The 25,496-nt window shown below is 53.3% G+C and overlaps 1 pseudogene; it reads right to left on the reverse strand.

Moving 5' to 3' along the window:
* LOC104662250 lies at positions 1-25,194 on the reverse strand (annotated as a pseudogene).
* Positions 25,195-25,496: the final 302 nt, after the last annotated feature.

The following is a 25,496-nucleotide window of genomic DNA, read 5'->3' on the forward strand; positions in this document are numbered from 1 at the left end:
TCAGTCCCAATCATAATTGGCGCCCGCGCTGCCCCCTTTGGACACACACACGCGCGCACGCACGCGTTCCCCTCCCCGGCAGGCGGGGGCGGCTTCGGCCGGGAGCCCGCGGAGCCGGCTTCGGATTCCAGGTGTGGCGGTGACTCCGCGCTCCACGTTTTGCAGGCTGCCGCCGTGTCGGAGGCGAGGCAAGGAAGGGAGCTGGAATAACAAAGGCAAGTTGGGGAGAGCGCAAGGGGGCGCAGCCCCGGCCGGGCTGCGGGGGGAGCCTTGCACTGCCGGGGCTTCGGAGGCTGCAGAGTCGCGGGCGCGGGGAGCCGGAGGTGGGGGAGGAAGAGTGGGGGGAGAGGGGCGGGGCGGAGGCGTGACGTCAGAGAACAATGACACCGCCGGGGGCGGGCACCCGGAGACGGCCAGGGCGGGGGTCTCCCCCGGGGCCTGGGGCGGGCCAAAGATGTCCAGGCCCGGCCGGAGCCGCCTCCTGATTGACGAGGCCCGCAAGGGAGTGCGGACGTGCAGCACAGACTTGCGGGTCTCCCGGGCCTCTTGGGCGGTGATCAGCGCGGACCTTGGGCCAACCGGTGAAGCAGGCCGGAGCTCTACCCCCACCCCCATTTTAGAACATCCTTCTGAGGGCTTCGCTGACCTCGGCTTGAACTCCTTCAGAGCCGGAGAGATCACTCCTTCCACCACCGAGGGAGAGAAGGCAAAATGAATTTGCCAGCTTTGAATTCATTCTCAAGGCTCCGCTAGTCTGACAGCCGGTGAACTCAGTCTGGAATTTCTGAGAGCTCAGAAAACTGCTGCTTAGGTCCACCCGGGCGTGGGGGACGGGGTGTATGGGGGCGCAGGCGGGGGGGGGGGCGCTATTTTATTTTCCCCAGGGGAAATTCTGCCTCCCTCTGCCATTGGGTGCAAGAAAAAGCACTCCTCTGGGGCCTCAGTGTTCCTACCTGTCACATGGACATGGACTGTGATCACTGCTGCTCTCCCACCCCCACCCTCCTGTAGCTGGCAGCTGAGCATCCCTGGAGAGGGTGGGTGGTATGAAAGCACTTCCAGACCTCTAGGGACACCAGGGAGTCATGGTCCCAGCACATTCCTGTGGGAGGGAGCCCCTCCACCTTAGCCTGTGGGTGGCCTAAGTTCACAGGTAGGTACACCAGGGCCACCTGTGAAACCTCTGGAGGTAGGAATTCAGCTTGCAGAATGGTAGCTGGAGCCACAGCTGCCCCACTCCCAGCAATCCACAGCATTGCAGCAGTGGCAGCAGCCACCCCATACCCAGGTCCAAAATCCCAAAATAGAGTTTCTGGGTATTTAAGGACTTGGGATTCGATAATCCAGCCCAGCCAACAATTAGACTAGTTCTTGTTGCCTTGATGACCAGCTAGGTCTGGAGGCCCAGCCCTCTCAACCTTTCTGTCCAGATTCCTCATAAGTACCCAGGGCCTACCCACCTCCAGGAATTGGGGGATGCAGGTGACCTCGGAGGTGACCACTCATGTTCAAAGTCTCCTGTCCAGAAGCTCCACCCCCCCACCCCACATCCCAGCCCCCTACTCTCCTGCCAGTATTTACATCTGAAACCCAGGAAGTGGCTGCAGAGGGCAGAGAAGCCAAGTAGGCTCAACTTAGTAGCATGGAATCAGGGATCATTTCAACCCTCCCCTTCTGTGCAAGCAAGGCAGCAAGTCAGAAAGCCCACCAGGGCCCTGGGTCTGCCCTAGGCTCCAGTCCTTGGGTCTCTGAGGCCCTTGTTCTCTTTGTTCATCTTCCAGGGAGGTGATGGGGCAGATTGGATACCTCTGGGGTCTTGGAAGAAGCTATGACTTATTTACTGCCTACTTGTGTTGAGTACTGTGGTGGGGCCTCCTAGGTATTGAGAATTCAGTTCGCTGATTGAATTCTCGCATTGTTTTAAGTTAGGTGCTGCTACCATCCCCCTTTCAGAGGAAACTCAATTGTGAATGACTTGCCCAAGTTTGGTCAGGATGGGAACTCAGGCCAGGCCCTCATTAACAGAGTTCCCTGTTGTCCCCTCAGCTCTGGCTCTGTGTCTTCATCCATAGACTCTGTGTGGCCCTAAGCAAGCTGCTTTCCCCACTCTGTGCCCCTGTAAGGTCCATGGTGCCGTCAGGACTCACTGGGAACTGTGTGTCCAACAACCTCACCCCAAAAGCCTCAGCCTCACTGGGCCTGGAGATCTGCTAGTGAGTCAGAGAGGACAGTGCCACCACTTCCCAGTGGCCCAGAGCTGGAAGATGCATCCTGCTCAGCCCCTGACTGCCCAGAGGTCACCTGGCTCCACTAGGAGGGCGTGGGCAGTGTGGGGCAGCTGGGTTGTGCCAACCTTTAGAGCACACTCAACTGCTGTTAATTTCCCTGTCCTGTGGGAGCCACCAGCAGATTGGGGAGAGGACCATTGCTGGGGCCTGGGCCCAGGTTTCAGGAGGCAGAAAATCTGGAGGCCAGCAGGACAGGGGAGGCTTGAGGTCCCTGAGGGAAGCAAAGGACTTGTTTAGGGTGCGGCGAGTATGGCTTCCTAGGCTGGGTTGGGGTGGGGGCAGGTACACAGCAGGGATTCCTACCTCTCCAGGAGCTGCCTTCTCTGTTCCCACTCTCCACCTCTCACTTCTGGAACCTAAGGGAGCCAGGGAACATCTAAAATTGAGACTGGAGAGGTGAGAAGAAAATCTCATTTATTATTTACTGTGTGCCAAGCACTTTGGAAACATTCGTTGTATCCTTTCCACAAGCCAGGTGTCATTCCCTGCTAAGGGAAGAGGCTCAGAGAGGCTAAGTGACCTGCTCAAGATCTCACAGCTGGCTGAGCATGGTGGCTCATGCCTGTAATCCCAGCACTTTAGGAGGCCAAGGCGGGTCAGATCACTTGAGCTCAGGAGTTCGAGACCAGCCTGGGCAACACAGCAAGACCTTGTCTCTACAAAAAATACAAAAATTAGCCAGGCATTGTGGCACATGCCTGTAGTCCCAGCTATTTGGGAGGCTGAGGTCGGAGGATCACTTGAACCTGGGAGCTGAGGCTGCAGTGAGTCTTGATTGTGCCACTGCACTCCAGACTGGGCAACAGAGCATGACCCTGTCTCATAAAAACTAAACAAAACAATAAAGATCTCAGAGCTGCTGAGTGGGTGGAGCTGAGATTGGGCTCCAGGTCGGGCTGGGCCTTGAGGTTAAGAATAGGGACTTGCCCTCGTCTCAGTGCCAGGTTATAGTGCAGATAAGGTAACCTACCAAGTCCTTTGGGGTGGAGTAAAGACTCACCCACTTGCCAGGGAATGACCAGGGCTCCTCCCATGGCAGTGAGGTAATGGGGATTACATTTAGAGTTCACCCCGTCATGGATATATGAAGGATTTGGGCCCTCCCAGCTCTGAGCTCTGTGCCTCTAAGAGGTGGGTGGTTGGGTCGAGCAGGGAAGATCTACATCCTTCAGCGAATTAGGCTCCCCTGCTGTGCCTCCCCCTTGTTTCCAATCAGATGGCCCCTCCCTTCTCTGAGCCCACATCTTCCCATCCTCCAAGGCTTGGCTCTCCAACGCCCTTCCCTCAAGCCAGCCGTCTTCTCACTTTCCATCATGGAGTTCTGCCCTATGGTTCAAGACTCAGCTCAACCACCACCCCCTTCTTCAGATGGAAGTCACAAGAGATAGGCTGGGAGCCTGCCTCAGGAGCCAGGACACCTATGTGCCCAGCCAGCCATTGCCTGACTTGCTGTGTGGCCTGAGCACATCACACTCTCTCCCTGTGCCTGTTCCCTATCTGCCAGGTGAGAGAGTGTGGGATATCCAGTGGCACTCTTGCCTCTGATTGTCCTAAGATTCTGTAGGTCTGTGCCTTTAACCCTTGGGCTGAGCTACAGCTTACTGTAGAGTATGAGGGAGGCCCTGCTTTAGGGAGGGCTTTCAGAGGGGGCCGTTTAGTGGAGTAGGGACAAGAAAATACCTGGAGGGAGCTGCTCAGAACTGTGACTGTCTAGGACTGTGAATAGGTAATGACCCTAACACCTCCTTCATGGGGCACTTCTCATCCTCTGAGCTTCACAACAGCCCTTTTGTGGGTGACTAAGCTGAGCCGCAAAAGGAGGTGATGGCTTTCCCGAGACTGCACCACGGGGAAGCACCAGAGCTGGAACAAGAGCCAGGTCTCAGCCAGGCATGGTGGCACATGTCTGTAGTCCCAGCAGCTCTGTGGGGGGGACAAGAGGGAGTGCAGAGAAGAGCCAGGTCTCCTCATCCAGTGTCCCCTCACCTGCGTCAGTGCCCCTCCAGAGGAGCAAGTACATGTAGCACTTATGAGGGAGTCTGGGGCAAGCGACCTGAGGAGGACCATGCCTCCCACCTCCTTCCTGATAGCTCTTGCACCCTGAGAGGGGTGGGGGAAGGTCTCAGATCCTCAGCATCTCCTCTCCTCATGGCTATGCAGTCCTCCGGCCTCAAGGCTCATGCTTCCTTGCCCTCACCTTGTCCTGTGGCCATGCAGGGTGACTTCCAGAATTGCCAGCGTTACGTACATACTCTTAGGTCTGTGCCATTGCTCATGCTCTTCCTACCTCCTGGACACACCCCTCCCAGTCACCAAGGCCACATCTACAAGCACCTGTTTGGAAGCCTACCCTGATACCTCCACCAGATGTGCCATCTTCCTTGTCTCAACCCCCGTATGCTGCTGTTCCAGCCTCCAACATCAGCATCACCATAGCAATTACTTGTAAAGTTCCTGCTATGTTCCAGGCATTGAGTAGCTCATACACATGAACTCCTCCCATCCTCTGAGCTGAGTATTAGTATTCTCATTTTACAGATGAGGAAACTGAGTTTCATTTCCTAGTGTGACACCTCACAGGCTAGGGAGGTTATGTGTTACATGACCGTCTTCTGTCAAGGCTGCAGGTCATAGGATGGCTCACTGCTACATCCCATCACCCAGTGCAGGGCCTTGGGAGCTGACAGGCCATCAAGAGCAGGGGAGGTATAGAGGCCCACAGGATGACCAGAACCAGCCCTCCGGGGCTCACAGGCTCTCAGGAAGGACTGCCCACACCAAATGCCATCCTTTTGTTTTGTTTTGTTTTGTTTTGTTTTGTTTTGTTTTGTTTTGGTTTGTTTTGAGACGGAGTCTCGCACTGTCACCCAGGCTGGAGTACAGTGGCGTGATCTCGGCTCAATGCAGGCTCCGCCTCCCGGGTTCACACCATTCTCCTGCTTCAGCCTCCCGAGTAGCTGGGACTACAGGCGCCCGCCCCTACACCCGGCTAATTTTTTTTGTATTTTTAGTAGAGACGGGATCTCACTGTGTTAGCCAGGATGGTCTCAATCTCCTGACCTCATGATCCGAACGCCTCGGCCTCCCAAAGTGCTGGGATTACAGGCATGAGCCACTGTACCCGGCCACCAAATGCCATTCTAAGAGTTCAGGGGAAGAAGAAGAGTTGGCATTGAGTGGGACCTGGAAGACAAGCTCTGGTGGGGCTGTAGGGAGGCCACAGTGGGACCTGCCTAAGGTCACACAGCAAGCAAGTATGAGACAGCAGCAGGGCTGGGACCTGGATCTCCCAGTGTGACATGCCTTCTTGTACCTTGCAGACAACTGTGGGGCCCCTGCGACTGTGCTATTTTCAAGGACACACGGTCCCAGACGCCTCCACGATGCTGAGCTGTTCAATGAGTGGCTCTGGTCCTTCTCCCCCCTCTATTAAAATGGAAAAAAAAGAAAGAAAGAAAGAAAGAAAGAAATCCAGGCATTGTTCCTGACTGCAGCTGGTGCCAACCAGAATCCCGCTGAACAGAATGGAGCCGAGAGCCCGGCCGCCCAGGGGCCTGGCTGCTGACACAGGGCCTTTCTATTTTGCTTTCCACTGGGGGCCCGGGCTGACGGTGCAGCCCCTCCATGGACACCCTCTCCACCTGCCTCCCTGGCCCTGGCTCTGAGCCTCCCGCTGCCTTCACCCTCTTTGAAAAAATCAGATGGCACTTGGGGGAGGGTTGGAGGAGCACCCCCACCCCCTGCTTTCCTTCTTCGTCCACTCACAGCCTGGGATGCACTGGGCCTCCCCCTCCACCAGCCTGTCCCCCCACCCTACCAGGAGGGGACTTGGGATGCTTATCTGGGACAGCGACACAAATCCCTCTTCCAAAATCATTTGAAACACTCGTCTGATTCTAGGACATATGAGGATTTTCCACCCTACCCCCACCTGACTTGGCAGGTGCCAGTCCTCAGCTCACACATTAAGGCTTCTTGCAGTAGTGAAGGCCTCAGGGGGAAAGGGGAACATGATGAACAGCTCTACAGAAACAAAAACAGTTTTTTAAGTCGCTGGTTTGCCTTCTCCCTTTGGTCTTAGGAGGAAAAAGGACTTCTCCAACTCTCCCTTGCCATCTTCATTTCATTCCCTTCTCCCCATGCTATGGGCCAGTTTGACCCAGATTACCCCCAGCAGCAGTTCTAAGAGAGCAGCAGCCTTGCCACTGTCCAGTGTCCAACAGGGACCTTTGGATTGTCACTGCCACCAGAGCCAGCTCTTCTGGCACCCCCTTCCTCCTGTGGACGCAGCTCTTTAGTTTGTAAAAAGCATTTGACGTCTCACGTGAGTGCCACAGTAGCCTCAAGAGGCAGGCAGGGATTGCTAGCCCACTTTGTAGAAGAATAAACTAAGGGTTCAGGAGGCATAGTGGTTTGGCCAAGGTCAAAGGATGTGACAGAGTTGGGGTTTGAACCCTGGTCTCTTGATTCCATGTCACTAAACTGGGGTGGGGACTCAGGCAGTGATGGCATCAGAGGATGACATTCCCAGCCCCCACCACCCTCCACCCAACCAAATGCTGCCAGGAGACAGGATCTCAGACACATTGATTCCTTTAAGGAATATTTATTAAATACTTGCTATATGCCTGATCTCCAACAGTGAACAAAACCGATTTGGTCCACACTGCCGCAGAGCTTATATTCTGAGACAGTCACCAGACTTCGTGCAGAAAGATGCCCCATTCCTAGTTGCCTGGCCCATATATCCTAGAAGGAACCATGAGATGGGCAGCCAGAGACATAAGTTCTAGTCCTAGCATTGCCTCTAACTCTCTGTGTCACTTTGGACTGAGTTTTCCACCTGGAAAATCTAAGCATGTGGCCCCCCACACATTTTCTCAGGTCTCTGCCCTACTCCCAGTCTCTGGGTCTAGCGGTTCCTGATTTCCTGGCATGAATAATTACCCTGATTTAGTTTTTTTCTTAAACTCAACTTTTCTTAGGCTCTCAGAGCCAGAACAGGGCTTCTGAGATCATTTGCTCTGAGCCATTCACTAAGAAAGAACCCCTTAGCCTCATTCCTGCCAGGAGGAGACTGTCTTTGCTTGCACTCTTCCAGGCACAGGCTACTTGCTTCTTCACATAGCAGACCTCTGCCAGTGGTGTACTGGTAAATGTTTAACAGCTGACTCCCCAAAGTGGGGAGAACCTGGTTTGTAGTATTTGCTGATGTCCACGGCGTAAATACCCCCACCATGACCAATTTCAAGCTGCCGACCAGAGCCAGCTGGCACAGCTGGTTGGTTCCATCAACCAGCTCGCACAGTTCCTGAAAATTTAACAATCGGCCCTTGTGAGCCATACGAACAGGCTCCAACACACCATTGCCCCTGCCCCGCAGAGAAGTCTTGCCCAGCTTTACTCACTGGGAAGTTCTTTCTGGTATTGAGCAAAACATCTGATTGTCAGGAACTCTGGCCTGAAAGTCCTGAGCTGCTTCTCTGGGGTGTCACAGGACAGTGGGGGCCCCATGAAGCCGTTCTCTAATTGGTGGCAGCTCTTGACCCTGTCTTCCTGTGAGAGGAGCAAGTTCCTGGGCCAAGTGGGGTCAGAGCATAACCAACCTCCTATTCTGCCTTTCTTTCTCCCTCTTCACCTCCCTTTCCTCCTCCCTTTCTCTCACAAATATTTCCTGGGCCCCTGTGACAATGTCAGACACCAGGCTAGATACTGTGGATTCAGCAACCTGTGTCTTAGCTTGACAGAGATGCTGCCCACTCTGCGAAGCCTATCCTGGCCCCCACCCTGGCCCCTCCCGCAGTGGGCAGCCTCCTCCCCTCCCAGAGCCTTTATCGCCCCTGTTTGGCACTTATCACTTTCTACCTGGGATTGCAGCTATTTGTGTACTCGGCTTATCTCCCTGCCAGACTGAGAGGCAACGCGGGCCTGTTGAAAGAGCGTGGACTTTGGAGCCGCAGGACCTGGCCCTCAATCCCAACCCCGCGACTCAGAGCTGTGAGTCCTCATGGAGCTCACACCACCTTTGGGAGCCTCAGTTTCCTTATCTGTAAAGTGGGGATGATGATAACTACTTCCAATGTGGTTTTGAAGAATAAGTAGGATTAGAAATGTCAACCCCATTTCCTGTTCCTGTCTGGACTCCCATCCTCTTGGGGACAGAAATTGTGTGCAATACTTCTCTGTAGCCTCCTGGTAATAATAACATAACAATATTAATAACAATGACAAACACTTATACAGCAATACCATACATAAGGTATTGTTTTAAGAGCTTACATATGTTAACTCATTCGTTCTCACAACCTTGTGGCATTGGAACTATTATTCCCATTAATAGATGAGCAATCTGAGGCACAGAGGGGTTAAATAACAAGCCCGAGGTCACACAGCTAGTGAGTGGGAGAGCTGAGATTTGAATCCAAGAAAATCCACCCAAAAGCCTTAGCTATTGAATAGTATGAGGGCTTGTGGTGGCTTCTGGAGGGGTGTGAGTATATGTGCCCATGGTTCACTGCAGCCTTTGGGCGTCCTTGCCCTGATCTGCAGGGTGGGGGTGGAGTGACACAAGGAAGACCCTGGTCTGCACATTAGGATATCCTAACAGATAAGTGGTTAGTGCTGAAGAGAAGAGTGTCACCAGGTACCTGGAGGCCAGGAGACTAGGAAGCGACCAATTGATAAGGCAATCAGAGGAGGCTTCACGGAGGAGGTGGCACTTGCCACCAAATGAGGATGGACAAGGCAGGGCGAGCAGGAGGACCAAAGTTGTAGACATGGGAGAGGTATATTAGGGGTCCATAGGGGTTCATCTAGGTGTCAGACTAGACATTTTCACTGGTTCTGGTGGGTGGGATGGAGTAGAGACTGAACTTTGAGAGGGGCATGTTGGTTGCCCAGTCTGTGATTCAGTAGGGAATAGAGGACATTTTCAGGGACTTTGAGAGCCAGTGCAGGCCCAGGAGAGCTGAGAGTCAACTGTGCTGCCCGCAGGGCCAGACTGGCATTTTGCTTCTCTGCAAGCTACTCTGAGATTCCAAAGTCCTGGGTTCCTGAGTCCAGCTGTGCCAGTCCCATCCCTCCATTTCTTCAAGCCTCGATTTCCCCAATTCGCAATGGGCATAAAGGATGGACCTTGCATGCCGATTAAAGGCTGTGTGGGGATGGGCCTGACGCTCCTGTAGCAGGAGGTGGGGGAAAGGTACTGCAGGGAGGGAGAGTGGGGAGCTGGGAGGGGAGTGGGGTGGTGCGAGGAGCCCTGTGTGCTTGGCCAGTGAATCCTGGTCTGCTAAGCTGGCCCTGACTGGGATTCTCCCGGCACCACATACTCCATTTTCCCAAGATTGCCTGACTCTGCTGCCTCAAAGCAGTCTTCCTTCTGGGCTTCTGCAAGGGCAGTTCTGGGTTAGGCCCTGTTCCTCCAGCCAACCCAGTCGATTGCAGCCGTGTCCCTTGGAGAGCACTCTTCATGTTCCAAGGGCTGTTTTAAATGTTCTTGCCTCATACTAATTCAGTCCTCACAGCCACACTGTGAGTTCCCTCATTTCACATAAGGAAACCGAGGCACAGAGAGGGTAAGCCAGGTGTTCCACAGGGTTCCACGGCAGGGAAGGCAAAGTCTAAGGGATGGGGATAGCCCATGGAGCCAAGAAGGGGGGCCTGAGGGATGGGCCCCTGAACTGCCCTCTCGCTCTTTCTGTACGGGAAATATGACCATTGTGAGTCATCTGTCTCACACTTTTCTTTTCTGCTCATCTCAAGGTTCTCAGGTAGCTGCAGAACCACAATTGACATCCCTCTGCCCATGCAGGCACCTACATGTCCACACACTCAACACCATGGCCACCCAGCGTCTCATAGTCACAAGACTCAGACTTTTGCACACATAATCATTAATTCAGAGCCACAAACGCATGTGCAGGCACCACACCCACCCTGCTCCAGATGCACACACAGGGCACATGTGGGCTTCGGGCCTCAGACTGACAGCGAAGCACCTAGAAGTCCCATTCCCAGAATGACAGATACACACCCACACATTCACATGGGCTCCAGTGTGCCTGACACGATATGGTGGGGTCTGTGGACTCACACTGCACGCGGTGGACCCATGTCCAGACTCCAGCCTCTGCAGATGTCCCTCCTGCCCAGGTGCCTTCATTCCTGTCTCTTCAAGACTATGGCTCTGGAATGTGTGCACAGTGGACATCCACTTCTCACGTCAGGTCCCTGCCCTGCTGTCTTCTGTAAGAACTGGGCCTCAGGTGTGTGGTAGGGAATTGGGGTAAAAGGTGACCCTTCCTCCAACCCTGGCAGGCTCCCTGGGCTGCAGAAGGGACAGCAGGGAGAGGAGAGTGAATTAATCCTGGCCTCCCTTCTTGGGTTCACTGTAATGCTAATTTTCTCTGCCTTTGATCCATCCCTCCAGCCCCGGCCCCTAACTCTGAGAAGGAGCAGGCGCTGGGTCTGGCCAGAGATTAGGGGCTGCCCTGGTGAGGCCTGGGGCATATCCCTCCATGTGGCAGACTGGGGTTTTGCCCTTGGGAGGGGTGTGGGGGATTATAGCCCTGGTTACTGACCTGCTGGGGGCAACACACTCTACTTCACCAGACTCGTCCTCTCTCTCCCTGACTGACCCTCTCCTCTCTAAAGGGGGCTCTGCTGTTCCCATTTTGCACAAGAGCAGAGTGAGGCCCAGGGTTGAAAGGTCTCCGGAGGCTTCTGGCCACTGAGAGGTGGAGCCAGGCCTGGAGCACACATCTTCCAACCTCCAACCCGCCCTGTTTCCATGGAGGGTCTTTGTTCTGGTGATTTTTTTGAAACCAATGTCTATCGAGTATTCATGACGTGCCAGGGACTGCGCCTTAACATACATTGGCTCATGCAGTCCTCAGCAATGCTCTTATGAGTCCCACTTTATAGGTGGGCAAAGTGTCCTGTGTAACTACCTGGTGAGGGGTGAAGTCTGACCAAATCCAGGATACAGGTGGCCAAAGTCCCCTCCCTGGCACTAAGACCCAGGCAGGGGAAGGACATGAAGTCTGACCAAATCCAGGATACAGGTGGCCAAAGTCCCCTCCCTGGCACTAAGACCCAGGCAGGGGAAGGACATGCCCAATCCCATACGGAAAGGGAATTGGCTGGACATGCATCTCCTACCTTCCTTTATGCTCCATCTTGTTCCAGAAATGACTGGACTCTTCTGTGGACCCAGTGGTGCTGGGACAAGAGTCCAGGCCCTGACACTGCCCCAGAGCAGGGGTGCAGCACCTATGAGGATGCTGAGCTCAGGTCATCGCCCTGCAGCGTCTCAGCCAACTGGGCCTCCAACAACCCATACACTTGGACATAAACACAATTAAAGTTTTTTATTACATTATATTTTATACATATAAAAGACTATTTGTAAGCCATGAAACACATTACAATGAATGCTCATGACTACTCTGCTGAAGAACTAGAGTATTAGAGACACTTATGAAGCTCCGCGCTTCCTAGTCCTCTACTTCCCAGAAGGAGCCACTATCCTAATTGTCATTACTCCCTGCCGTTGTTGTTTGTTTGTTTGTCTGTCTGTTTGTTTTTTAAGAAGGAGTCTCATTCTGTTGCCCAGACTGGAGTGCAGTGGCGCGATCTCGGTTCACTGCAACCTCTGCCTCCTGAGTTCAAGTGATTCTCCTGCCTTAGCCTCCTATGTAGCTGGGATTACAGGCGTGCACCACCACGCCAGGCTGATTTGTTGTATTTTTTTAGTAGCAATGAGGGTTCGCCATGTTGGCCAGGCTGGTCTCAAACTCCTGACCTCAGGTGATCCACCCACCTTGGCTTCCCAAAGTGCTGGGATTACAGGCATGAGCCACCGCGCCCAGCCTCTCTCTGCCTCTTTGTAACAGAAAGTTTTAGCACCTGTGTGGGGACCCCTTCACTCACTTGCAATTTCTTTTTTAAGAGATGGGTGGTCTCAACTCTGTTACCTACACCAGAGTGCAGTGATGTGATCCTGGCTCATTATGGCTTTGATCTCCTGGCTGAAGTGATCCTCCCACCTCAGCCTCCCAAATAGCTGGACTGCAGGTGCATGCCACCATGCCCAGCTTTTTTAAATTTTTTTTTATTTTTTATTTTTATGCAGAGACAGGGTCTTGCTATGTTGCCTAGGCTGGCCTCGAACTCCAGGCCTCAAACAGTGCTCCCGTCTCAGCCTCCCAAAGTGCTGGCATTACAGGTGTGAGCCACCACATCCAGTTGCTAACTGCACTTTTGAGATGTTGCATTCTATTCTGCATTCCCAAGAATTCATTCCCAGGGGAAGTGGATTATTTTAAGGGATAGAGAGAGAACTTGGAGGAGCCACTTGCACCCCATGTGCCTCTTCCCTTCAGTGCTGTGGGTGCTCTGTTTGGCCCCTCATTCCAGTGAGTGCTCTGAAACAGGACACTTCTTCCTGGTGCAGCCAGTAGAAGGAGGGTGGGGGCCTTCCAGCAGCTGGGCATTCTCTGAACATGGCATGCTGCCATGCATTTGCATAAGCCATTCCTCCACCTGGAATTCCCTTGCCCCACACTGTTGTGGGAACCCAGCCCCTTCTTCCAGGTCCAATTCCAAGGTTTCATTCTGGAGATGCCTTCCTGTGACCCCTTGCCCTTCTCCCCCAGCAGAGCTGGATCTGTCCTCTTCTCCCCTGAGTTTTGGGCATCCTTCTATCGACCCTTATCCCAGGGAAGGAAGAACAGCCTTGATCCCGGTTCCCAGGCACAGCTGGGTGTCAGACCTGGAGGAGAAGCTCCCAGAGTGACCAAGATAGAATCTGCATGCAGGTGACAGCAGATGGGCATCCTTGTGAAACCCCATGGGCCTGGACCTCCAGAGTCCTAGCCAGTTTACTCCAAGGCCTGTGTGGACTGGGAATTTGGAGGCAAGTCTGTGGGGAGACTGCCTGGGGCTTGGGGGTGCTGTTTACCTGTCTGCTGTTCAGGCACATGATCAGGCCAGTGGGTGTGCCCGAAGGTGGGCGTGGTTGCAGGAGTGCACACGTTCATACACGTGCTTACACACACGTGTGCATACACGGGGTGCCAAGGTCATAGGTCTTGCGAAGCATGCAGGGCCACTGCGTTTTCCTGTTTTTAATCCCCCTCCTGGACAGACCTGTGTTCTCTCCGAACATCACACAGTGCACATTTATGGAGTGCCTGCTGTGTGCAAGACCTGAGGGGTTGGGGCAGAGCAGTGCGCAGGGCAGCTGGCCTCTGAGGGGACAGGAATGACTGAGCACTCACACAGTGTTTTCCTGTCCTGGTCCCCCTGCACAGGAGCCCCCAAGGTCAGGCACCCCTGACTCTACTTCCCAGAGGAGGACTTTGAGGTCCCGAGGCCTGAGAGAGGCACCTGTTGAGTAAACAGTGGGGACAGGACAATGAGACCAGCGGTCCGGTGCTCAGTTCTCCATCCTAAGTGCCAGAAACCCCTACTTCAAGAGAAAACTGGCATTGACAAGGACCACCCAGAATCCTCTCCTGTACCCTCCTTTCCCCTGTTGGAAACCACACTTTTGTGGGAGGCATTTCCCTGGGCATCCTGTAGGAGGGCGTCGTAGCTGTTAGCAGCAGCAAGGATTGAAGGAAACTCTGAGCTGAGTTAGACTGGGTAGTGTGGGACAGTACTACCCCATGTCTGAACTGGGGACCGGGCCACCCCTTCCCCAACACACATACCACACACAGGCATGCAACACATGCACACATACACACGCATGCACACATATCCAGAGAGGTGATGGGAGTTGCCTAAGGACGCCCAGGGAAAGTGCTGGCCCTCTGCCTCCCGGACCCAGTTTGTTCCTTTAACTCAGGCTGCCCCAGAAGGGGACTTATGGCTGCCAGCTTCCCTGTCTCTTTTTGCCCTCCTCACCCCCCGCCCCGTGAGTCTGAGAATTAGGATTATCTTAGTCATGATCAGGTGCTCCCTTCTGGGCCACTATTGGCCCACCCTTAAGGTGGCAGGGTGACATAGAGTTTTGGCCAGCATCAATATGGGGGCTGGTGGATCCCTGTCTTTCCCTGCCTGGCACCCAAATGCAACCTGGAAGACCCTGAGTGAAGGCCTCTTTCTGGGAAGAGGATGGCATTATGGCATGGCCATTAGAATTTTTGGCTGTGGACACTGACAGCCCAGGGCAGAATCCAGGATTCCTCACTTCTAGCTGTGGGCTGTGGGCAGGAGGCTTCATCCTGCTGAATCTTAGCCTCTAACCTATACAGAGAAGATGAACATACTTCATGATGTTTGGACAGGGAGGCATTGTCTCGGATCAGGGCCCAGGAAATGGCAGTTGGGGTGGTCAGTGCTTATTATTGTAAGCAAGAATGTGTGGCCAAGCCATGTTTTGTCCAGAACACCTGCACCCACAGGATTTCGGCCTGCCTCGTGGCCACAGGAATTCGAACCCAAGTTCCAGTCCTGACATTGCCCTGGATGGCCTTGGGCATGTCCCTGGCCGCCTCTGGCTGCAACAGCCTCAGTCCCAAACAAGCACACCAATCCCAGGGTCACATGGAGGACAGAATAACCAACGGAACATCAGAAGGGCCTTGCAAATCACAAGGCTTGTGTCTCTTTTGGGGATGCTGGAGGGAGGAACAGGTACCTGCCAACTCTCAGTGGAACCCTGTCCTTGTGCACTCACACCCAGCGTTCTGGCCTCCAGTCAGGCTGAGAGGTGCACATCCCCCACACAGGGGAGAGCTGCACTCCTTTCAGGACCCTCTCCCGAGCCCTGCCCCTGCCCTCCCCTGCCAGGGCCCCAGCAGCCAGGTTGGAGAGCTCTCACTCAGGGAGTCAGTCACCTTTGAAGCTGAGAAGCTTGCACTGGAGGGGCAAAGGCAGCCTGCATTCAAAGCATCTCTCCTGGCCCTTAATTACCCTTCTTCACCCATAGGTGGAATTTCCACTCAAAGAACTAAGAAATGCACCCGTGCTGCCACCAGGGACTGGGTTTCCCTGCTGCCTTTGTGTAGCAGCCGCCAGCGCGGCAGTGGCACACGGCTCGGGTTTCTGATTTTAATGATTTCCTGAATTCATTCCGTTTCCTACCTCAGGGAAAGGAGAAGAGGTGATCCTCTTGGAAATTCACATAATTGCTTTTATTTGATTTTTATTAAAATGCATTCAGGAATAATGTGATTGCCCCCTTTATTAGATTGTTCATCAAGCTGGCATGGGGAATCAGCCTAGAAAAAAGTGGTGGGCACAGGAGCCTGGTGTGTGACAGGGGACGGGCACAGTCCTGCGGCAGCCTTGGGGGCTTGCCTCTCACTGGGGGAGTCACGCCTGCCTCTGAGCCTCCCACTGCTCCTGTCTGGGGAGGTGAGCCCCGCTGCAGGGCATGTTGGAAGAATGAAAGCTGGCAGTGAGCATGGAAGGCTGTGAGCACCTTCTAGATCCCTTCCGCATCCCAACCCACTCCTCCTCTGTTGCTCCTCTGCCCACCTCTGAGGCCCCACAGAGGCTGACACGGAGACCGGTGGTGATGTGGTGCAGCAGCACTGACCTGGCACTCCCTTCCACACTCCCAGTTGCCTGTACTTCTACGATGGCCTTTTTGCCAGTCTTGCTGTCCTCAGGCTCGAGGCCCTCAGTGCAGGTTTCCACGGCCCACCTAATCACACCACTCCCGTGTTCAGAAACTTGGTGGCTCCCTAAGACCCCTTTCATGCCGGAGACTTTTGCTTTGGGTTCCTTTGCACGTGCTGGAAGGTGAAAAGAATCCAGACCTCTTAGACCTGGTTTCAGTGCTTGTATTTGTTTGCATGGTAGGATGTGGGTGAAATTGCCTTACCTCTCCTAGTCTCAGTTTATTGATTCAAATAATGGGAACTCCAAGACCTTCCGTAGGGTCAGTGAGAAAATGGAGTACAGGGGGTCGGTAACTCAGGTGGCATGTATGTGTGTGGGTGAAATCGCGCCACGTGACCCTGTGTTGCAGGAGGCTGAAGATGCTTAGCAAACGTGGGGAGAAGGCAGGGCAGGTCCAGCCCTGGCCCCAACAAAGGCCACAGACCGGCTGGGGTGACCACTGTGACAGGGACAGTTTTACTCCGAGCATCCCTGCTCCCATTCTCTGCAGCCCCTCCCCTCCTCCCAATGCAGGAGTGGAGCTGACTTTCACTGCACTGGGTGAATTTGCCTCTCACCTTCTGGGGGGATTTGCAGTTTCCAGAAGAGGGGCAGAAATGTGTTTACTGGGCTTCCAGGAAGCGCCTCACCCTCTGAGCTCATCACGTCTCCAGACTGCCCAAGGCATGTTTTATTACTCTTGAGATATGGTGAAATATGTATTTGTTTCCCCCTCCTTCCATCCCATTTCCTGGCATAGGACTCCTAAAATCCTTGGAATCTCCAAAGTGATAAGTGTCTTTTTGTATGCTAATGAGTTGATTGCTGGCTGGCAGCTCCTAGGACGCTTCAGGATGTAGACTGGTCACCAGAAAGACCAAGGATTAGAGGGTTGGGGCTTCCAGCCCCATCCCCCATCTGGGGATTGGTGGGGAGAAGGGCTGAAGGTTGAGTTGATCACAAATGGCCAATGTTTTAATCAATCATGCCTACATAATGACGTCTCCATAAAAATACAAAAAGTCTAGATTCCGGGAGCCTCCAGACAGCTGAGCGTTTGGAGGCACTTGGGGGGTGGCGCTCCAAGAGAGGGCATGGGAGCACCCTTTCCGGACTTCGCCCCGTGCCTCTCTTCATCTGGATGTTTATTTGTATCCTTTAAAGTATCTTTGGTCATAAACCAGTAAACATGTTTCCCGGACTTCTGTGAGCCGCTCGGGCAAATTAGTCAGACCCAAACGGGGAGTTGTGGGAACCCTGATTCATAGACGAAAGGTCAGAAGCACAGGCAGAATAACCTGGGGTTTGCGGTGGGCGTCGGAAGTGGGGCTCAGAGTTAGGGGACTGAATCCTTACCCTGTGGAATCTGATGCCCTCTCCAGGTGGACGGTGTTTGAAGTGAATTGAATTAGGGGACACCCAGCCGGCATCTGCTGCAGAACTGATGCCTCGCTTGCTGGTGGGCAGAAATCCTTACAACCTTTCTTTAGCAGATGAGGTAACTGAGGTTCAGAGAGGGTAAGTGACTTGTTTAGGGTGGTCTAGCTAGAATGTGGAGGCTTGGGGACAAGGCCTCTTGGGCACATACAGCTAGGATGGGCAGGTGACTCCCTGCCCCCAGGGGAGTTGGTGAAATTCTTCAAAGGGCTGAGGTTGAGCAAGTGGGCAGTGCCGGGAGAAGCCAGTCTGCACCCTTGGTGTGGTTTGGCCTTGAGGGTATTTGAGGCAGGCTCTCTGTCTGGGGCAGTCTGCCCCTGCTGGCTGGGCTGCACAGAGAGTCAGGGAGGCATGGGAGCATAGCCATCCACTTTCAGAGCCCCATCTTGGGGGATTTAGTTTCCGGGAAAAGTCTTATCTTTTCTCTCTCTTTTTTTTTTTTTTTTTTTGAGATGGAGTCTGGAGTCTGCCTCTGTCACCCAGGCTGGAGTGCAGTGGTGCGATCTTGGCTCACTGCAGCCTCCGCCTCCTGGGTTCAAGCAATTCTCCTGCCTCAGCCTCCCGAGTAGCTGGGATTACAGGCGTCCGCCACCACGCTCAGCTAGTTTTCTTTTGTTTTTAGTAGAGACAGGGTTTCACCATGTTGGCCAGACTAGTCTCGAACTCCTGACCTCATGATCTGCTTGCCTGGGCTCCCAAAGTGCTGGGATTACAGGCGTGAGCCACCACGCCCAGCCAGGAAAGTCTATCTTTATTTGGGGAAAAAAAAAAAAAAAAAAAAAAAACTTGTTTGTTGGGTTTTTCTTTTTAATGTGTTTGTTTTGGTGCAAATTGTTTGGCAGTGGACATGGCCAGAGGAATTCGAAGAGTAGAGACAGTGGATTTAGAAATTCAACTAAGAGGCCCTGGAGGTCCATTTGGGGCCTGCAGACTAGCTGATGCTCAGCACAGGGCTTGGCGTTGCGTGCTCCACCACCTGGCCTCCCAGCCTTTGCCCAGTCTGTGGCTTCCCCTGGAATGTAGTTCTCTGCTCTTTTCTGCTGCCAAGACCCCTCCCCTCAGGTCCAAGCCCTTGGGACCACTCTCTCCAAGTCTCCTCCCCTGCCCCAGCGCCTCTATCTGTTCCCACTCCGGTCCCGATTTCTAATACCTGCTCGTGCAGCCTGTTTGTCCCAGAAGCAGCCTGGGTTCACCAGGACAGGTTTCTGTCCTGTTTCACCAGTCAGGCTCGAAGTTCTGTCCAGGAAGGGAGGTCCGACCCTCAGTCCTGGAGGGGGCCATGCAAGTGAGCTGGCAAAGACCTCTACAGGCTCATTCAGGAAGTCTCAGCCCACAGGCTGAAGGGTGGCCAACCAGCACAGTTTGCCCAGGGATGGGGGGCTTCCTGGGATGCGGGACTTTCAGTGCTAAGCTGGGAATGCCCTGGTCACCCTAGCTGAAGCCACTTGCTCAGAGCCGCACAGCAAGCCCACCACCCTGAACCTCCAGATTCCCAGCTCAGCACTGTGTCCTGACAGTGTCATCATAGACGGTCAGCACCCTAATCTGGGCAGCACTGAAGCCCAGAGGGACAGAAACTGGCTCAAGACTACTGGTAAGTCAGCAGTGAAGCTGGGGAAGAGAAACCACCAACCTGGAAGCCTCTGGCTGGTTCCCAAATCCAGGCCCTTACTTCCCCACCGTCCAGGGTGAGGGACAGACACCCAGTGAAATGGCCTGCCCCAAAGGAGGGGAGCCTTGCTGAGCCACCCCGGGCCACCTCAGGCCCACACCCCCAGCTCAGCAGTTGGAGGGGCTGAGCTGCCGCCCCCCACCCCCTGCCCCGGTGCTGGGGCCCCAGGCTTGCAGCGCTTGTCCCCAGCCCAGACGAGCAGGGTGCCCTTATCAGATCTCCGTTTCTGTTTCTCTCCTCTGGCTGCTTCTGCCTAGCCCTGCCCCCAACCCCGGTGGCCTTTTCCTCTCTGAAGTGATGTTCCTTTTCCTGTCACCAACACACACAACGCATAGAGATGTTTGTTTCTGTTGCTTTAAAAATGTTTCCTTCTGGGGAGGAGGGCAAGGGGTTGTTTACTGGGCCTGCAAAGCCTCACCGAGGGTGTGGGCATGGGTGTGGCATGGGTGTGGGTGGCAACTGGGTCCCTGCTGGATTTGGAGTTGGTGGAGGCTGCACCCATGACCCTGGGCCTCTGGATCCTGTGCAAAAGCCAGGAACATGGAAGGAAAACCTACTGTGCACCCTGCTTAGGGCTGGGCTGGTGGACCCACCAACCAGCCACACTCCTGCAGAAACCTGGGAGGTCAGGGCTTTTATTTTCCATTTTCCACGGGAGACAGCTGAGGCTCAGCCAAGGTTGCCAGGGTCCAAGCCTGTGGATTTGTGGTCTGGGCTCTGCCAGTGGCATGGCACTGTATTCAAAGCTCCCACCCTGCCATTTTTCCTACCCACACAGGGCAGGCTCGACACAGCTAAGGAACACAGCTTCCCGAAGCATGTGTCCTGGGCTCTTGGCCCTTCTGTGGAAAGGCCATGAACTCTGTAGGCTGGATTTGAATTTCAAGTCCTCCTGCTGTGTGACCTTGAGCAAGTCACTTAGCCTCTCTGAGCATCAGATGGCTTAACTATCAAATGAGAAGCACAGAGAAGTCCCCAAGAGCCAGCAGACTCTAGAGGCTGTGAGACCGGGGACTGAGGCTCCTGCATCCTTAACGAAGGTTTCAATCTTGAGTCACATCTGGGAGACCTGCTGAAGCAATGGGGAGCTACTGTAGGCGGGTAAACAAGGGAGAGCGTGATGGAGATCATGTTCCAGAAGGATTCTATAGGCAGCAGAGGGGAGGAGGGCTCAGAGGAGAGGTGGAGGAGCTGCAGGAGAGATGGAGGCTCAGAGGCCAACAAAGGAGGCTTTGACTTCCTTCTTAGAAAAATAAGGCAACCCACCTCCCACCAGGAGCAAAAGTCATGGAGGGAGACTGTCCCAGCTGGCCTGCACTAGGCTCCTGCCCAGGACAGAGACCCCAGCCCCTGGACTCCTCCAGCAGCCCAGTGTAGGGGAGACGCCTAGGGCAGCCCCTTGTCTGAGAGTGGTGGTTGGGACAGGACCCTGCTGAGAACTGCAGTTTCATTTCCCACTGACCTCCACCCACTAGACTTTCTCAGGCTCTTGTTTCAAGCCCCCCAGCGCTAACCCCAGCCCTTGAGCCAGCTCCCTCCAGCCTCTACCTCAGACCAGGGCACTGGGCCTGTGTGTAGGACTCACACCTCCCAGGTCTGTCTCTTACCTTGGGATCCTGAGGGCAGGAACACAGGACGGGGGCTCTGATGTATGATGTCAGGGAACTCTGAGGGCCACCTCCTTCTCTGAGAAAGGCACCTTTTTTGTCAAGTGAGTAATTCCTCTGACACATGTCGTTCTGACGTGGCACAGGTCTTCTTAAAGATGAACGTCCTCCATGGCCTGTGTTGGTTTCCTGGGAATAACCCACAGTAGTGGTCAAGGAGGCCAGGAAAGAAGAACCTCTACTGTTTCCCCCTTTTCCAAATTTGTTGGATGGAGATATGGAGGGTGGAGCCACCTTGTTCTCCAAAAGAATTTTTAACAGTTGGGAAAAGGAAGGATTGAGTCTTCATGGTCCACACTGCAGCCACCATAACCATTTCCCAGACAAGTAAACTAAGGCCCAGGGTGAGATCCCAGGCTTCCTTACTCAATTTCCGGCCAGGACAGAGTCTCTTGAACAAAAGAAGGGACGCTGCTGCATGGCTCACGTGCTCAGCCCTGGTAATAGAAATACATCTCCGGTGAGCTCTAATTGTAACTCTCATTGGGACTTGCATCACCTACAAGGCTGGCAACCAGACACCCTGAGAATGCACCAGCTTTATTTATTTATTTTTTTAGATGAAGTCTTGCTCTGTTTACAGTCAAGAGTGCCGTGGCATGATCTCGGCTTGCTGCAACCTCTGCCTCCCAGGTTCAGGCGATCTCCTGCCTCAGCCTCCCTAGTATATTAGGCACCACCACAGCCTGGCTAATTTTTTTTGGTATGTGTGTGTGGTATTTTTAGTAGAGATGGGGTTTCACCAGACTGGTCTTAAACTCCTGACCTCAGGTGATCTGCCTGCCTCGACCTCCCAAAGTGCTGGGATTACAGGGGTGAGCCACTGCACCTGGCCTACCAGCTTTAGTGTTTCCCTGGGTGATAGCGTGATGGCAGTCTCTGGGGCAGGGGGAGGAGCGCTGTGCCACATGCCCTGGGCACCTACTTTGCTGTGTATCCTTCTCCAAGGCTCTGATCCTCTCTTGGCCTCTTCATTTCTTGCAGTGCCTGCCCCATGGGATTGCAGGGAACAAAGGATTTGGGTCCCGGCAATTGGAAGCCCCTTCTGTGGGCCAGCATTGGGCAGGCACCTCCCACATGGTTCTCTTTCTGTCCTCCCAGTAGCCCTGTGCATCAGACACAGAGCTGTGCTGCGTGCACCCACTTGCCCCACTCGCCTCAGAGGAGCATTCTGCGCAGGAGGAATTTGACAGATTTTAATACTGGGGTCCCCTGCTGACCAGGCTTTGCATTTCCTTACCTACCCTTGGCTCTAATGTTGGCCTGGCAAAGCAGGGCACCACAGGACATCAGGGTCACACATCTCAGACCACAAGAGCCTCAGCGGTCTCCAAGATGAAGTGGAGATTGAAGACCCTGCCCCTCCTTCCAGAGTACTGAGGAGCCTCCTGCCTTCCTGAGTGAGGCTGGGGGATCAAAGCTCAACAATAGTGGGTGCCCAGAACTACGTTTCTAGAAAGGAAAATCAAGACCGATTTTTGCAGGGAGTATAGCATTATGCTCCAGTAATAGTACTATTAGCTCCATTGCACAGAGGAGGAAATTGAGGCTCAGAGAATTTCTGATTGTCTGAAGACGTCTTTCCTGGAACTGGTGGATCAGGGACAAGAACCCTGATTTGTTGATGTCAAAACATCTGTAGTTTTTCCTTTTTTATGTCTTCTTGATCAGCAAGACCACCACATTTGGGGAACAGAAGGCACAATGTGGGGAGTGGCACAGCTGCAATGTAAAGGGCTCCATGTGGAGCCTTGGAGACACCAAGCTGCCCTCCTGCTGGTCCAAGCTGCCCACTTCCCATCCTGCATCCCTCCTCCTTCAGCTTAGGGCCAGCTGCACCTGGCTCCAGGCCCTCCGCTCAGTGTGGAGAAGTCCTGGCCCTCCTCACCACCTTCCCACAGTCCCCGCTCAGCTGCAGAACCTACCCTGGGCCTTCTAAAGCTATGTCTTGCTCCCAAAGGTGGCAGCAGGCAGAGCCAGGCCTTGCTGGGGGCTCCTTCACACCTTGGGGTCTGGGCCTCAGAGCGACATCCCAGGCTGAGGCTCACTGGGAGGGGTCAGCACTGGCATCAGGAGACCGGGGTCAAGTCTGAGTTCTGACAGTGACTGTGTGACCTTGGACAGTCACTTGCCCTCTCTGGTCCTTGGTTTTCGTGTTCCGTAGTTATATGGTCCTGGGATGTGGGCAGGGGTAGAGAAATGAGATACTTCAGCTCCCCACTCACAAGCCGTGCCCCCTCAGGCCCACCACTTAGGTTTTCTTAGCCCCTCCATTTTCTCTGGCATAAAATGGGGATAATGAAGCCCATTCCTTCTGATCGTTAAGGAAACTAACATTTACTGAAGGCTTGCGCTGTGCAAAATGTTCCCTGAAACATGTTCTCTCATGGACTCCTCATCCATCCAAGAATGAAATGAAATGTTTTGCTTTTGGTCTTTCATACAACGTCTCTTTGCAGCCCCTCCTGGTCTGACAGTCTCAGATGCAATCATAGATGGCTTTCTGGAGGAGGTGGCACCTGGTCTCTGGGAAGTAGGGGTCAGCATCATGGTCTCTGGGAGCATCTGCTCCAGATGGTTTCCCTGGGGCCCCAGAAGCAGGTGTTTGCGCTAACAGCTCTGCAAGCAGAGAGCTTCAGTGCATGACCCTTCTTGCCCTTGTTCCCAGGCACATGCTGTTCCCTTGAGGCCAAATACCCTACTTACTTGTAAATCCCAGTGCTCTCCTGTTCATTCTGCAGTGCCAGCACAAGTCTCCTCCTTGGGGAAGGCTTTCTGGACTTCCCAGGCCACTGGCCATTGTTCCCTCTTGCAGGTGCCCCCGCAGGGTGCCTGCTGTAACCATCACTCACATATCTCCCCCACCCAACAGAGAGCCTTGCTTTTGGGCCTGGACCTGCACCTTTGACTGTATTCTTAGTGATTTGTCCAAGGCCACCCTGGGAGATAGGGGCAGTGCCAGGCTAGCACCCAGGTCTCCTGGGTTCTCTGAGAAAAATTTCCTACCTTCTTCCCTGGCTCCCAAGTAGTACTTAAGCAGTTTTGGTTGTTAAAAGAAAATACTGAATTCATTCTTCCAACCACTCTTTTTTTTTCTTTTTTAACATAAAAAATCAGTGTTACTGAGAAATAATTTACAAAATGCACCCATTTTGACTGTACAGTTCAGTGAATTCTGACAGATATATACAGTGATGTAAACACGCCATACCCAAGATATCACACATTTCTATCACCCCTCAAAATCTCCTCATACCCCTTCCTGATCAGTTCCTCTCACTGCCCCAGGCAACATTTGATTGGATTTTGTCAATATCGGTTAGTTTTGCATGTTCTAGAATGTCCTATAAATGTGATTAGGCAGTATGTACTTTCTGTGTAGTGCCATGCATACTGTATCTTGCATGAGTAGTTCAGCCCTTTGCATTCTGGGTAGTATTCTGGAGAATGGACATTCCACAGTTTGTTTATCTGTTCACCAATAGATAGAATTTGGGTTGTTTCCAGTTTGGGGATTTTATGAATAAAGCTGCTGTGAACATTCATGTGAACATGTTTTCATTTACCTTGGGCTAGTGCCTGAAAGTGGAATTGTTGGGTTGTTAGGGTAAGTATATGTTTTACTATATAAGAAATTGCCAAATTCTTTTTTTTTGAAGGAAAATTTGTATTTTAATTATTTTTATGTACAGAAAACTCAACAGTGTACATTTTACCCAGTTTAGTGGCAAGTTCTTTAGCCTTTGCCTTTTCAAGCTTGGCAATACGAGCCACAGACTTGGGACCCAGGACATTGCTGCCCCAGTGACGGCGGATCTCATCATGTCTGTTGTAATTGGTCCTGATAGCTTCCACCAGCTTAGCCAAAGCGCCTTCGTCTTCCGAGTTCACCTGTGGGAAGGCGACAGTGGTGCAGGTCTTCCTGTGGACTAGACGGCCCAGTCTTGTCTTCCCCTTGATAATGCAGTAAGGGACCCCAATTTTACGACACAGGGCAGGCAAGAAGACAACCAGCTCGATGGGATCCATATCGTGTGCAATCACCACCAGCTGAGCTTTCTTGTTCTCCACCAAGGTGGTGACGGTGTTAACTCCTGCTCGAAGGACAGGTGGTCTCTCAGTGGGGACGTCCCCTTTGCCAGCAGCTTTCTTCTCGGCCCGGGCCAATAGCCTCTGCTTCTTCTCTTGTTTTGTCTCTGGTCTACTTGTGGGCCAGCTTAAGCAGCTGAGTAGCTGTCTGGCGGTCCAGGGCCTGGGTGAACTGGTTAATAGCAGGAGGCACTTTCAGTCGCTTGTAGAGGATGGCTCTCTGCCGCTGCAACCTGATATAGCGAGGCCATTTCGCAAAGCGGGTGAGGTCTCTTTTGGGCTGGATGTCCTGTCCAATGCCAGAATTCTTAGGTCTTTTCTCAAACAGGGGATTCACCACATTCTTGGCCTCCTGCTTTTTCACGACAGCAGGGGCCGGAGCCACCTTCTTTCCCTTGGCCTTCTTTCCTTTCGGCATCTTGGGCGGCGGGGGGCGAAATTGCCAAATTCTTTTCCAAAGTGTTTGCACCATTTTAGCCACCAGGAGTGTATAAGAGTTCCATTTGTTCCATATCTTTTCAACGCTTGGTATCATCGGTCTTAACTTTGAGCGATTCTAGTTGAGTATGTAATGGCAACTGTTGCTTTAATTTGCAATTCCGTGACAACTAGTAATGTTGAAAACGTTGATCATCTGGTTAGGTGCATATGCTTTTTTTTGGCGAAGCACCTATTTGAATCTTTTGCCTAGTTTTATTGGTTGTTTGTCTTCTTGAGTTCTAAGAATTC

Source organism: Rhinopithecus roxellana, chromosome 11 (genome assembly GCF_007565055.1).
Source record: "Rhinopithecus roxellana isolate Shanxi Qingling chromosome 11, ASM756505v1, whole genome shotgun sequence".
Taxonomy (NCBI): Eukaryota; Metazoa; Chordata; class Mammalia; order Primates; family Cercopithecidae; genus Rhinopithecus; species Rhinopithecus roxellana.